Source organism: Ascaphus truei, chromosome 10 (assembly GCF_040206685.1).
Source record: "Ascaphus truei isolate aAscTru1 chromosome 10, aAscTru1.hap1, whole genome shotgun sequence".
In the NCBI taxonomy this organism is placed as follows: domain Eukaryota; kingdom Metazoa; phylum Chordata; class Amphibia; order Anura; family Ascaphidae; genus Ascaphus; species Ascaphus truei.
In genome coordinates this window covers 27584704-27597479 of record NC_134492.1, presented here as the reverse complement: position 1 = coordinate 27597479, position 12776 = coordinate 27584704, and positions in this window count along the sequence as shown.

The following is a 12776-nucleotide window of genomic DNA, read 5'->3' as shown; positions in this document are numbered from 1 at the left end:
CTTGCTGTGTGGAAAAGAGAAAATGGCTGAGAATGGTCAGGCCAAGTTTCCATTTTTCATCACACAGTATAGTGGTATAGCTCCCATTATATCTAAGACGCTGATCAAACATTGGGGTATTCTCCAAAGAGATCCAATTCTTAAGAGCATCCTACCCAGTAAACCTAAAATAGTGTTTAAAAGAGCAAAGAATTTGAAATCCTCCTTATCACCTAGCTGTCCGTTAGATGGCCTGAGAGATCACCATGTAACATGGCTAAATGATCTTAAAGGCTACTATACATGCCAAAGCTGTATTGGTTGTAAACACAGTAAAAAAACAAAGACTTTTAAATCTAATGTGACAGGAAAAAACTTTGACATAAAAACCTTCATCAATTGTAAAACAAATTTCTGTGTCTATTTGCTGGAATGCCCGTGCGGACTCCAATATGTGGGCCGCACGGGGAGACCCCTCAAACGAAGGTTCGCAGAACATGTTTACAATATTAAGAGGGGTCTCGAGACACATAGTGTCTCAAACCATTTCAGAATACACCACCAACAGAGTCCAGAGGGTTTAGTATGTATAGGGATTGATAATCCCAAAAGCAGTTGGCGTGGGGGGGACAGGCTCAATAAAGTCTCCAAAAGAGAAAGTTATTGGATCTACACACTTAAGACCTTGACCCCCCTAGGCCTTAACATTGAGTTTGACCTTGCAGCCTTTTTGAAGGACTCTTAATCTATCCTTGCCAAGCAGAGTGGGATATTTTATGTAAAACATTCAGGGATTGCATTTATTGAATATATTAATTGTATAAAATGTGATCTATACCATGATAATTCATGGCTGTTTATATATAAGTATGATTGTTTTATTATTTTATTTTATTTGTTCTTAATTTATCCGTTGTATTGTTCTCATTCATTGCATAATATGAGGGTGTTTATATGCAGTATGGCAAGGCATTAACCCCGATCACGCTGTTAGTGTCAGAGCTGATCCTCCTTGATCAACATTGCAGCTAAGCCCCACCCCTAGTAGGAGGATCTCTCCATTTGGGTTTGCATATAAGGCATCACACACTAAGCTCCACCATCCCCTGACGAAGTGACCACGTGTCACGAAACGCGTAGGGAGGAGGAGCTTAGTCATTGAACCATCCCAGCCACTGTAGTCCTGCCGCAGGGAGAGCTTCCTAAAGCACTGACGTCACACGCCAAGTCGACAGCGTGTCTGTGTGCAGTGATACTCTCCGGTGTGGTGTTAGGAAATGCAAGCTGCGGACGGCATATTGAGCAATACCATCTGTTATTGCACCATGTGAGTGTATTTTATTACGTTTTATAGTGTTTTAAGCATTAAAGGTCTGTTCATACTACACTATCTTGTACGTATTCCTGTCTCACATTGGTGGAGGTGTCGTTAACGGACGCATCCCCGACGCCATTGAAGATAGAGGGTGTATCCTGTAAGCTGTCTCCTGTAAGCTGTCTCCACGTGGGGTTCGTGTGAGGAGCGAATTAGAAGGGGAGCAAGCACAGATCCTCTCCACTGAACATATTGGCGTTGATTATGTGAGTAGGATTCTTTCACATCTCAGATAGGGCTCTGATTGCTATAACACACTGCGCAATCAGGTGTGTCTGCTTATCTGTTATTTCAGACGGTGTATCCATCTACATCAAGGACATCTATCCCATCTGGAGCATCTAAACCAGAGCCCAACTACCATCTTAAAGACTAGAGACTGCCTTAAAGATCACGGTATCTTGGACTTTAGCGCTGGGGACTTTATATTTGTTTGTTCACTATTTTGTATCAGGTTTTGGAATTACCTGTTATTATTGTCACCTAGCTGCTTTTTTTCTCTTTGTTTATCACAGCATTGTGCAAGTCATTTTGTTATCATTTTGATGTTGCACGAGCACTTATCGTTGTTTTAGCACAAATTGTTATCACTTAGTTTAGTGTAGGTTAGCGCTTTTGGAGGGGTTAATTTCATTGTTTTGCTCATAAAGTATTATGAAATAGAAAATAAAATGACAGAGTATTAAGTACTCCAAAAAAGTATTAAAAGGTTAAAGTGTCTATGTAACACTATTACATGTTGCAGCTTTAAAAAAATGTCTTTTCACCTTCCACAGTGTCCTAGAAAAAATGCCACCAATAGTGTAATACATTTTAATTCTTCAATATTCATAAAAAGTGCCAGAAACACACTCAGTAGTGGACAGTATATTATTAAGAGAGCGTGTTGCTTGCATCTACCGCTGGTAAATGCTGTTGATATCACCTCCTCATCCTTCAGCCTCGCAGTGCGCTCCACGCTCCGTCTCCATCAACCTGCAAACCTGGTGTGCTGTGGAGTTGCGACTTGGGTGATGTCAGAGATTTGCGCTGAGTAGATGGTCTGTTCTTATAGCAACCCTACGCGTTTTGCAGGACTATTCCTTCTTCCTCAGGGGTTCACTATCGGTGCTTGGAATGAGTGATTAATACACACCCTAGTTATAATGATCTGCATGTCAACCAACTAAATCCTAATAGAGTTATTATAAAAATACATACAGGAATAAAAAGACCACTAAAAAGAACGTGCCCTAAAGAATAAATAAAGAAATATAATGGAGCCAGTTAAAAACCTAAAATTGAACACAAAAAATTGATAGAAATCACAAAAAAACACATTAAAAAATAAAACTAGGGTGCAACCCATGTGTATGTGAATCTATATAAAAGGACTTATGTAGATTGGAAAGGAATAACTTAAAGCAAATAAATAAATGAAATATACTGGGACAATTTTATATAAAAAAAATAAGTTAAACATGCTTTATGCACAATCCAATCTTGATTGGAGGAAGGCACCCACCAGGAATTATCAGCGGTGATTCGTGTACCGAGGTGCAGCTGCAGTCCGGATCTTTAACATCATCAGCTCCCTCGGTGTCCCGTCTGAGACCCCATGGTTAGTGTTCCTTACCCCAATTATGGCCTTTTTAAGATCATCTTTATGGTTTGTTATTTGAAATCATTGGGGTGTTTTTTGCTTTGTGTCATTGTGTTCATTTGATATAGTTCACAGCACATGAACTTGAAAACGAGAGGTAACTCTCAATGTATTACTTCCTGGTAAAATATTTTATAAATAAATAAATAAATAAATAAGCACATGCACTGTTTATATTGATCATTGCACTGTTTATGCACCTTCACTGTGTATTTATTTTGTAGTAGTTAATTGATTTATCTTTGTGGGTTGTTCACTATTCACTCATCAGAGCGTTTCTCACTTTAGCATTACACACATTGTGTATTTCATCATGTAAGGATATACTGTTTTTTATTCATTCACGGTTCTTTTTCACTGTATTCAATCTTAATCAGTTGTATTCATTATTCACTTGTTTCACAATTGGTGATTACATTTGGTGTTTTATTATATTCACTGTTTATTGAGATTTTAACTGGTATTTTAACCAGATGTGTTCTTATTAATGATTAAACGTTGAATTACCTAATCCCTGGTGCGCTGTGTGCATTCTTTTGTGTGTTTGGAGATTACCTTTAGGGGTTGTCTCTTTTTAGGAGATTACGGGGAGTGACTCCTGTGCCCCTAGCAGCAAAGGGATTGGCTTCCAGAGTTCATTCAAGACAGGTTTGGTAAGACTACTTACGATATATTATGGAACATTGCCCATATTTTTGTATATTGAAACTTTTTAGAAGTGCCATGGATTTGGAGTTTACATTTTTACTTTTGCTACATATTATAATGTACACAGCGTACATGAAGCACATTATTAAGAAAATATTACACAATAGGATTGACTCTCCACTTACCAAAAGACTTTATCATTATAGCACAGTGTGGATGTTCCTGGTCCAAGTGAGTTTGTAGTCAGCTTGAGAACAAATTGTGAAGTGTTTCAGTTATAGCCAAGAAGACGAAATTAAACTAAACTAGAAGATATAAAGCAAGTGATTTTCAAAAGTATTTTAATGAAAAAAGAATATATATCAAGTGTACACTACAGGCTCAAGCTCTTTCCAAATTATGGAGCAATAAATTATTACCGGAAGGCTAAAGAATGTATAAAAACCTGGCATTGGGAATTGAAGATCAAGAATTTATAAATAAATGAGAAAGTGTATTTAATAAATGTAGCATGGACTAATGCTAGTGACAATAAAGGAAATATTGGAAAATGAAAAAGCACAAACAGAGAACATTTTGAATAAGGAATTACCACATGGTACAATTGAGAATATGATACACCAGGAATATTTTTAAACAATTGGAAAAAAAGAGTTGGTAAAAAAAAAAAGATGAACAATACATTTTCCATTGCAAAAGAAATATGCCAGTAATCTGATATACAATTGGATAAAAAACAAACATTACAAAGAAAATATATACGTTGAATCTTCTTGTTTAGTTACATATTTAGCCTAGCACCACTTTGCTATCTGTATCAAACTTGAGGATGTCTGTTTTACTGTCCATTTATTTTACTATGAGCTCTGCTATCTCTACTGCCAACACCACTGAACACAGCTAAAGCTTTGGTATAGTGTGCTCAGGTTGCGATACCAGTTTAACCTGGCAAAGGATGAATCTGATATGGTGTTCTCCACTTGCATCTGTAACCTTTAAGTAAGCCACTACTGCTATAGCTTTCATTGAAGCATCTGGGGATATAAATAAATACGTTCGCGGGATTTGAGGTTGTTCAAGGATCTTCAAGGATTCCTTCCACATTTCCCACTCTCGTTACTTTTCTGGAGCTAATGGAGTATCCCAGTCATGTGTTTCCGCAGAAAACTCTCAAAGGAGAGACTTACCTCATATGGTGACTGGAGCTACGAATCCGTTATGGTCATAGAGGCTGTTGGCCATAGACAGGATGCCATGTGAGGTGTATGGATTTTCTTCGATGGACACCTGGAATGTGAATGTGTTCGCTTTACAATCCCTGCTCAAAGAAACTCTGCTTTATTGGTGGTGTATCAACCCCAAGGTCTAAATCTTTTAGATAAATAGCATGATCGTCTGAATGAAACGCCTTCATCACTGTGCACTATTAGAAGCTATTCTAAGTTAGCATCTTTTCTGTTCTTTTGAGTAAGTCAATAGCTTCTCCTTCTGTAGGGACTGATTTGAGCCAGTCATCTACGTAGCAATCTCTTTCAACAAACTTGTTAGTGTCTGTAGCATATTATTTTCCCCTTACTGGGTTGTCCTTTTAAGTGTCATGTCCCGACTGCACTTACAGTACATCAAAGACCTCGCCAACTAAATTTCCGAGGGTTAGTAACTTTTGGCCAGCTCTGTTTCCCAGGGTTTATCACTGTTGTCCGCAAAGGGACTTTCTTCTTCAGCCTGATTAAACCAGGAAATGCCTTTGCTGCAACAGGTTACTTTGCTTCTGAACTTTCCTTGTTGTCTGCCTTTCCATGTTACCTGGACCCTCGCTACTACCTGGACCCTCAATCCATACCTGGTTCCTCGCTCCTTACCTGGACCCTTGCTCCTTAACTGGACCCTCACTCTTTACCTGGAAACTTGCTCCTTACCTGGACCCTCACTCCTTACCTGGACTCCCACTCCTTACCTGGTCCCTTACTCCTTACCTGGTCCCTAGCTTGTTACCTTGACTCTTCCCCACACCTTTTCATTACTGGTACTGTTTTCTCTACTTTAGTTTCTATCATGGCTCCTGGGTGCAGTCTTTCCAACTCCTTGTATATCATTGGAGGAGGTGGAGGGTTGCTCTCGGTGGCTATACTTCCATCGGCTCCTATGTGTTTCATGGTTTATGTTGTCACACTGAGTATGTAGGCAGCCACTGCAGGTGATGGACTATTACTGAAAACACAAGCCTTTATTTCACATGGAAGTGGTCAGGACATGGTTTGTAGAGAGATGTGTGTCCGTTCTCAGATATGTTTGTTTTTAGGGCATTGACGCTGTCAGGTCTGTGCACTTTGTCAATACACACTTTGTGCACTATTACCCATCCAAGTGCATAGGGGGCATTATGGGATACATTGCTCTGTTCACAGACTTTATGTACCCACAAGATATCCCTGCCGAGCAGGTGAGATATCTGAGCATCTTGTTCTAATGGTGGTATACAATCAGCTATTCCCCGGAGGTGAGGGTGATGCCGTGAAACGTCTGGTGTGGAAATTTCGCTCCTATTTTCTGCCATCTGGTTACACTCTATAAGCGTAGGGAGTAGTACAGTGTGGGTACCGAGTGACATCAAATGCATAAACAGTGTTCGACAAACCTATACATTTGCTCGCCCCGGGCGAGTGGATTTAACCCCCGGGCGAGTGAATATTGGCCCAAGCAGCACACGTTTGGTACTAGGTGGCGAGTAGATTTTTTTGTGTGGCGAGTAGATTTTTTGGTGATTTGTCAACCACTGTGCATAAACATAATGACATACAAATAAAGACAAAACAAGTGCAAAAAGATAGGGAAGGTAATGAGGGCCCTGCTCAAGAGAGCTTACAATCAAGAGGGAATAAAGGGCAATGTTGAAACAAAAGGTAAAGTGGCTGCTCATTGTGGGACAGTGTATAGCTCAGGATGGAGTATGGTCTAGCCGCACAGCTGGTTCCATTAAGTTTTGTGTGTGTTAATGTTATGGGTTGTTAGATAGCACGCAGTTTGGTCCAGTCACACGGTTGGTACCAATAAGGTTGGAGGGGGTGGATGTTAGGAGTGTGCCAGATAGGCTTCCTTTAAAAAGGTGAGTTTTCAGAGAGTTTTTAAATGTCTGAAAGCTTCGGGAGAGTCGGATGGTGCGTGGTAAGGAATTCCAGAGAGGCGGGAGTGACAGGAGGTAATACGGCAGGAGGAGAGGCGGGTGCCATGGGCAGAATAGAGGGGGCATTTAGGGATATATTTGGAGATGAGGACTGAGACATAAGAGGGGCCACATTGTTGAGAGCTCTGTTAGTCAGAACTAGTGGTTTAAATTTGATTCTAGAGGGTATGGGAAGCCAGTCTAGGGATTTGTACAGTGGAGCACCGGAGGATGAGCGGTGAGTGAGGTAGACGAGTCTGTCAGCAGCATTTTGAAGTTGCGACAAGCAGACGAGGGGAATCCCAACTAGGAGAAGGTTGCAGTAATCAAGGCAAGAAAGGATTTTAGTTGCGCCACGAGTGAGAAGAGGGCGTGTCCTAGCTATAACTCAGAGGTGGAGGCAGCAGGACTTAGTGAGGGCTTGAATGTGAGGAATGATGGAGAAGGTGACCCCTAGGCAGCGGGGTTGGTGTGTTTATGAGATTGTGGTATTACTGACAGTGAAGGAGAGTTTGGGTATAGGGGTGACCGTGGAAGAGGGAAAGAGTATTAGTCCTGTTTTTGGACATGTCAAGCTTCAGGTAACGGTGGGACATCCAGGAGGAGATTGCGGAGAGGCAGTTGGTGACGCAGGACCAGACCTAATCCAATTGCCATGGATACTATACATAAGAATTTGTGGAAACAACAGTCTAAACATTAGAATCAAACATATCATTTCAGTTATAATAATCACAGAATCTTTAAGAATTTGACTTTGGATGATACAATTGCAATTAAAAAAGTGGACAAAGGGGGAGCCACAGCCTTTATAGATAGAACAGCGTATATACAATAATGCCAGAAACAGTTAAGACATTCCTTTTTATAGAGAAATATTAAAAGACCCTTGCAAGGATAAACAGTAAAAAAAAAAATTAACTATATTCTTACCACTGCCAATTCACATAATTTGCTTACTAAAAAAAGAAATATAATATGTGAAATATAATATGTAATGCCACCCTTTCCAAGACACCAGTTTTCAATACATTTCATAAAATAATAGCACCCCTCCCTGAACGGCCCATGTGAATTGGCTCAGGTTTTGAACCATTACCCAAATACCTGAACCAATTCCTCATACCGAGCATGAATACGTTACCTGCATATTTACTTTGCCCACTTTAGAAATCTTAGATAAACTGGATATTTCCGAATTGACAAACTTTGGAAACAACTATTATTGTACAATTATGTGCACTCTTCATTGTGTGCTGCACACAGAGACAATAATTTCAGTGAGCATTATATAAATAAATATAGCCTGTACATCTTGTGTATGCCTCCTATTTTCCCTCTGGCACAGAAGAAGGCACAGAATGACATCAGCAGACTTTTGTTTAGGACTGCTGAGGCTGCTGGCCGCCTGTCCCTGTGGGACACCACATGTAGCAGCGCAGGCCCCTGGGAGCTCTGAGCGAGCCTTGCTGGAGCCAGCCTTAATGGGAAGCTGTCTGGTGCATCTCCGTCCGACAGAAGGATGCTCACTTAACCTCTTCACGGCTGGAGAAGCAAGCGACGTGTTCTTGCAGTCAAAGGGTTAAAGCCGCGGCTCATCTTTGGGACGGGATAACAAATGTCTTGCAATAGCAGGTAAAGAAATAGGGGGTTTATTCACTAAAGTCTTCTGGCTACAAAACTGGGGCAAAAACCACTAAAGCGTTACAAAGTAAGATAAGAATTACTAGAGAAATGATAAAAAAAAGCTGGCGTGAAATCGCTCCCTTAAAATGAGGAATCGGCATTGGACAGACACAATGGAACTAACACAGATGGTTGTTTTAAGATCTCGTCACTGACAAAGGTGCTTGAAGTCTCCTCGCAGAAGGTTGCTCCGCTTTTGGCTCATTAACCATCAGGTACGCAGGTCTCCCTGTATACAGCTGAACTGTCAAACATTCTGACAGTCATTTACTGGGACATTAAGCAGCTAATGAAGCCAGTTTAATATCTGCTGCCACATGCAGGTAACGGAGTCAACTTTTTAAGATGCAATTTCTTCTCTTATACTTAACTAGTTCGGCACTAAATGGGTTCCATGCAAGCAGCACTGACAGGATCAAACCCAATGTACACTAAAAAGCTGATCTCAGACACTTCACGGAAATCCTGCACTCCAACCCCCCCCCACCCCCGCCAAAAATAGATAAATCAGACTCCATCATGTTTTGCTCACAGTGTTAATGACTGACTCATTGCTGAAGGCTCACGCAGTGCATTGAAGAAGGAATAGTTGCCCAGTAATTAGAGTAAAGGCCTCTGATGGGGGTGGTTCTGTCACTCAGCAGCATTATTTTTGCGTCAATTTAAGCAGTTCCCTTTATCTTAAGCATCAAATATGAGCTGTGCATGTTCTTTGTTCCTAGGGTACGGTGCAGAGTTACAAATCAGAGCCGTTTATCAAGTGTCAGAAACAGCTATTTTCCTAGTAAATGAATGCTGAACGAGACATTTGTAACCGCTCTTCACATTAATGCAACAAGGTATTTCCCATAAATTCTGAAAGCTATAACATCACACAAACTGATGAGCAATATAAGGAGATGTTATAAAATATAGGGGCCTATGCTATAAGCGCCGATAAGCCACTTATCGAGGCCTTTTCGCCAAGAAGGCCTACTGCTATTCTGTAATCCCTGATAAATCGCCGATAAAAGTACTTTTCGGCATATTTTGTTGGCGAGAAAAAATAAATCGCCAAACGAGCGTCGAGAAGCCACTTATCGCCGGGTTTTCACATTCGTGCAATTCTAGTAGCCCCGAGTAAGTTATCGGGGCCTTTCGTGGCTCTAGAATGGCGATTTCCTCTCAAAATCCTCCCGCCAGGAAAGGTTGTCGTGAGGGTGGTGAGAACCTGGCGAGAAGTGCAGAGAGAGGACTTAGGAAAAAAATACATTTTTCCTGCCTCGGATTGATGCCGGGAGTCTCCGGAGCTGATACACATTAATATCAGCACCGGAGACCCCCGGCATGAATCAGATGCAATAAAAATGCATTTACAGGCAACTTTATTACCTTAGTGGCTAATCGCTAAGGCAACGGCAGGTTTATTGGGGGCAGAGGGGTGAGTGAAGAGGGTACTTGGCCCTTCATTCACCCTCTCTGTCCCCAATAAACATTCAATATGTACTAACTACCAATATACAACCCACCCACCTCCTGCAGCCCCACATAAAAGCATTTTTTCTTTTTTATGCACAGGATTGATACCAGAGACCGACGGGGGTCCTTGGGTGGTCCCCGCGGGTGTCCGTGGGCCTCCAAGTGGTTCCCGTGGGTGTCTGGGGGTCCCCGCTGGCCTGCGGTACCAATCCTGTTAAAAAAAAATTAAAAGTGCAATACATGGATATAAATATACCCCCCCCCAATGCATACAGTACAGTAATGGGCAAAATTACTATTATCCACATATGGATAATAGTGCATTTGCCCATTTAAAATAAAGCAACCACCAGCAGAATAAAGTAAATAAAACTTGCACTCACCCCTGCCAGCATGAAGGGTGTTCTCATCCTCCTCACCTGTCCATGTTGCCAGAAACAATACAATAAAAAATACAATCTAATGGCACCTAACCCTGTAACCACCGTAGCGGTTATTAACCGCTATAGTAATTAAGGGGTTAACCCACCCCACCCCGCAACCCACCAGGGAGGCCTAACCCCCCACCCTGGCCCATTAAATAATTTAAATCACTAGCCAACAAATCAATTAATTAATAAAACTACTAGCCAACACATCAATTAAAACCAGTAGCCAACAAAAGAAATACTTTTAATAATAATCGGAAAATGAAATAAAAACAAGCCATCCAAATTACAAACAATTTAAGCCAAACAATAAACAGAAAAAGAAAAAACAATAATCAATAGAAAAAAAGCATTTGCCAAATGGGCACAGATTATTACATTATCAGTCAATGGGCAATAAAAAACATAAAAATAAACATATACAATAAAAAAAACCTGTAAAATTACAATTACATACATTCAATATTTTTCTTACCTTTAGAAGCATTGACCCTCCGAATCCCGGCGTTTCTACAAGCTCTCGTACCGCGACGTTATCAAAGTCAATCCAACATCATCCACCTTAAAGATCCGGAACAGGTAATACAATTCTTCTTTCTTTTATCTTCTATCACCTTCTTCTGTCATTATTTCTTTCTTTTCTTTAATATTCTATCTTCTTTCTTCATCTGTCTATCCAACCCCATGGTAAGTCCCAACGGATGTTGTCTCGTCGGCGTCCAGGCCTTATATAGGGCCCGTGACGTCACATTTTCAGGTCAGACGGTACAGCTCCAATCTGATTGGATGCTGTATCATGTGCCCGCCTCTTTTTAATTTTTTTTTTACAGATGTGACGTCATTTCCAAGGGAGGTACGTCACATCCTTAAAACCACATGGCTATATCACATGGTATTACAGCCAATGGGATTGAAGACAATCCCATTGGTGGCTGTACCATGTGATAGGATACATTAGTTCAAAAGGATGTGACATCACTTTAATGGATGATGTCACATCCTTTTGAACTAATGTAACCTATCACCTATTTATTTGGTGATTGTTTTGATTGAATATGATATTGTTGGTGGTTGTGTATTTTTTTGATTGACCATTGACTGTCATAGTAGTAAATCATGCCCATATTATGTGTGTATGAGGTACCACTGTGTCAATTAATTGTTTTCTTGGCATTTGTAATTTTGTAATAAGTGTATTTTGAATGTAATGTGTTTTATTTTGGGCCTGTTTTTTTTTTTTAGCTTCCCCATTTATTGCTATAGTGGCAAAGCATGCACATATTATATGGGCATGCTTTAACACTGTGCCAATGAATGGGTAGTGAGGGTAGTAGGGCCCTGGGTGGATGGTTAAGCCTCCAGGGTGGGTATTGGGGGAGGATGGGTTAACCCCTTTATTACCATGGCGGTTAATAACCGCTAATGTGGTTAAGGGGTTAGGGGCCATTCAATTGTATTTTTATTTTATTGTTTCTGGCAACAGAGGACATGGAGGGTGATGAGGATGAGGACGCCCTTTATCCTGGCAGGCTGGCAGGGGTGAGTGCAAGTTTTAGTTACTTTATGCTGCTAGTTGATGCTTTATTTTAAATAACCACCTGGAGGCCCACGGACACTCACAGGAACCACCGAGGACTCTCAGATATTTGCAGGGACCACCCGGGGACCCCCGTGGGGCCATTGGACACCCGCAGGGACAATCTGGAGGCCAACGGACATCACCTGGGGACCCCCGCTGGCCTCTGGCATCAATCCTGCTCATTAAAAAATAAAAAATGCTTTATGTGGGGGTACAGGGGGTAGGTGGGTTGTGTACGCTACGCCTCACCTCCCACGGACGAACGGGCTCACGGGATTGGCTTAGCCAGGAATACAATGAATTATGGGTAAGAATACGATTTTTGCCGCGAATTTTCTGGTACTAGGTGGTGTATAAATTGTCTGTTTATTATCAGGTAACTCCTTGATAAAGTGCCTCACAGCATGAAATGCGTAGGAGTGTTGTACTCTTTACCGTTTTTTAATGCAGCTTGAATAAATATATTTTTATTGCAACATGACCTGTTTTTTGCCGCTGTGCACCACAAACTACATTTTGCCCATATGCACAGCAAATTGGTTTATCGGGGCCCCATAATGACCAATAGGAGGAGTTATAGGGAGCAGTTATATGGAGTGATAGGAGTGATAAGGAGAGGTTATATGGAAGAATAGGAGCAGTTAAAGTGAGCAGTTATATGGAAGAATAGGAGGAGTTATAGGAAGCGGTTATATGGAGTGATAGGAGGAGTTATAGGGAGCAGTTATATGGAAGAATAGGAGCAGTTATAGGGAGCGAGTATGTGGAACAATAGGTAAATGTTATATGGAGCAATAAGAGTTGTTATATGCAGCAAT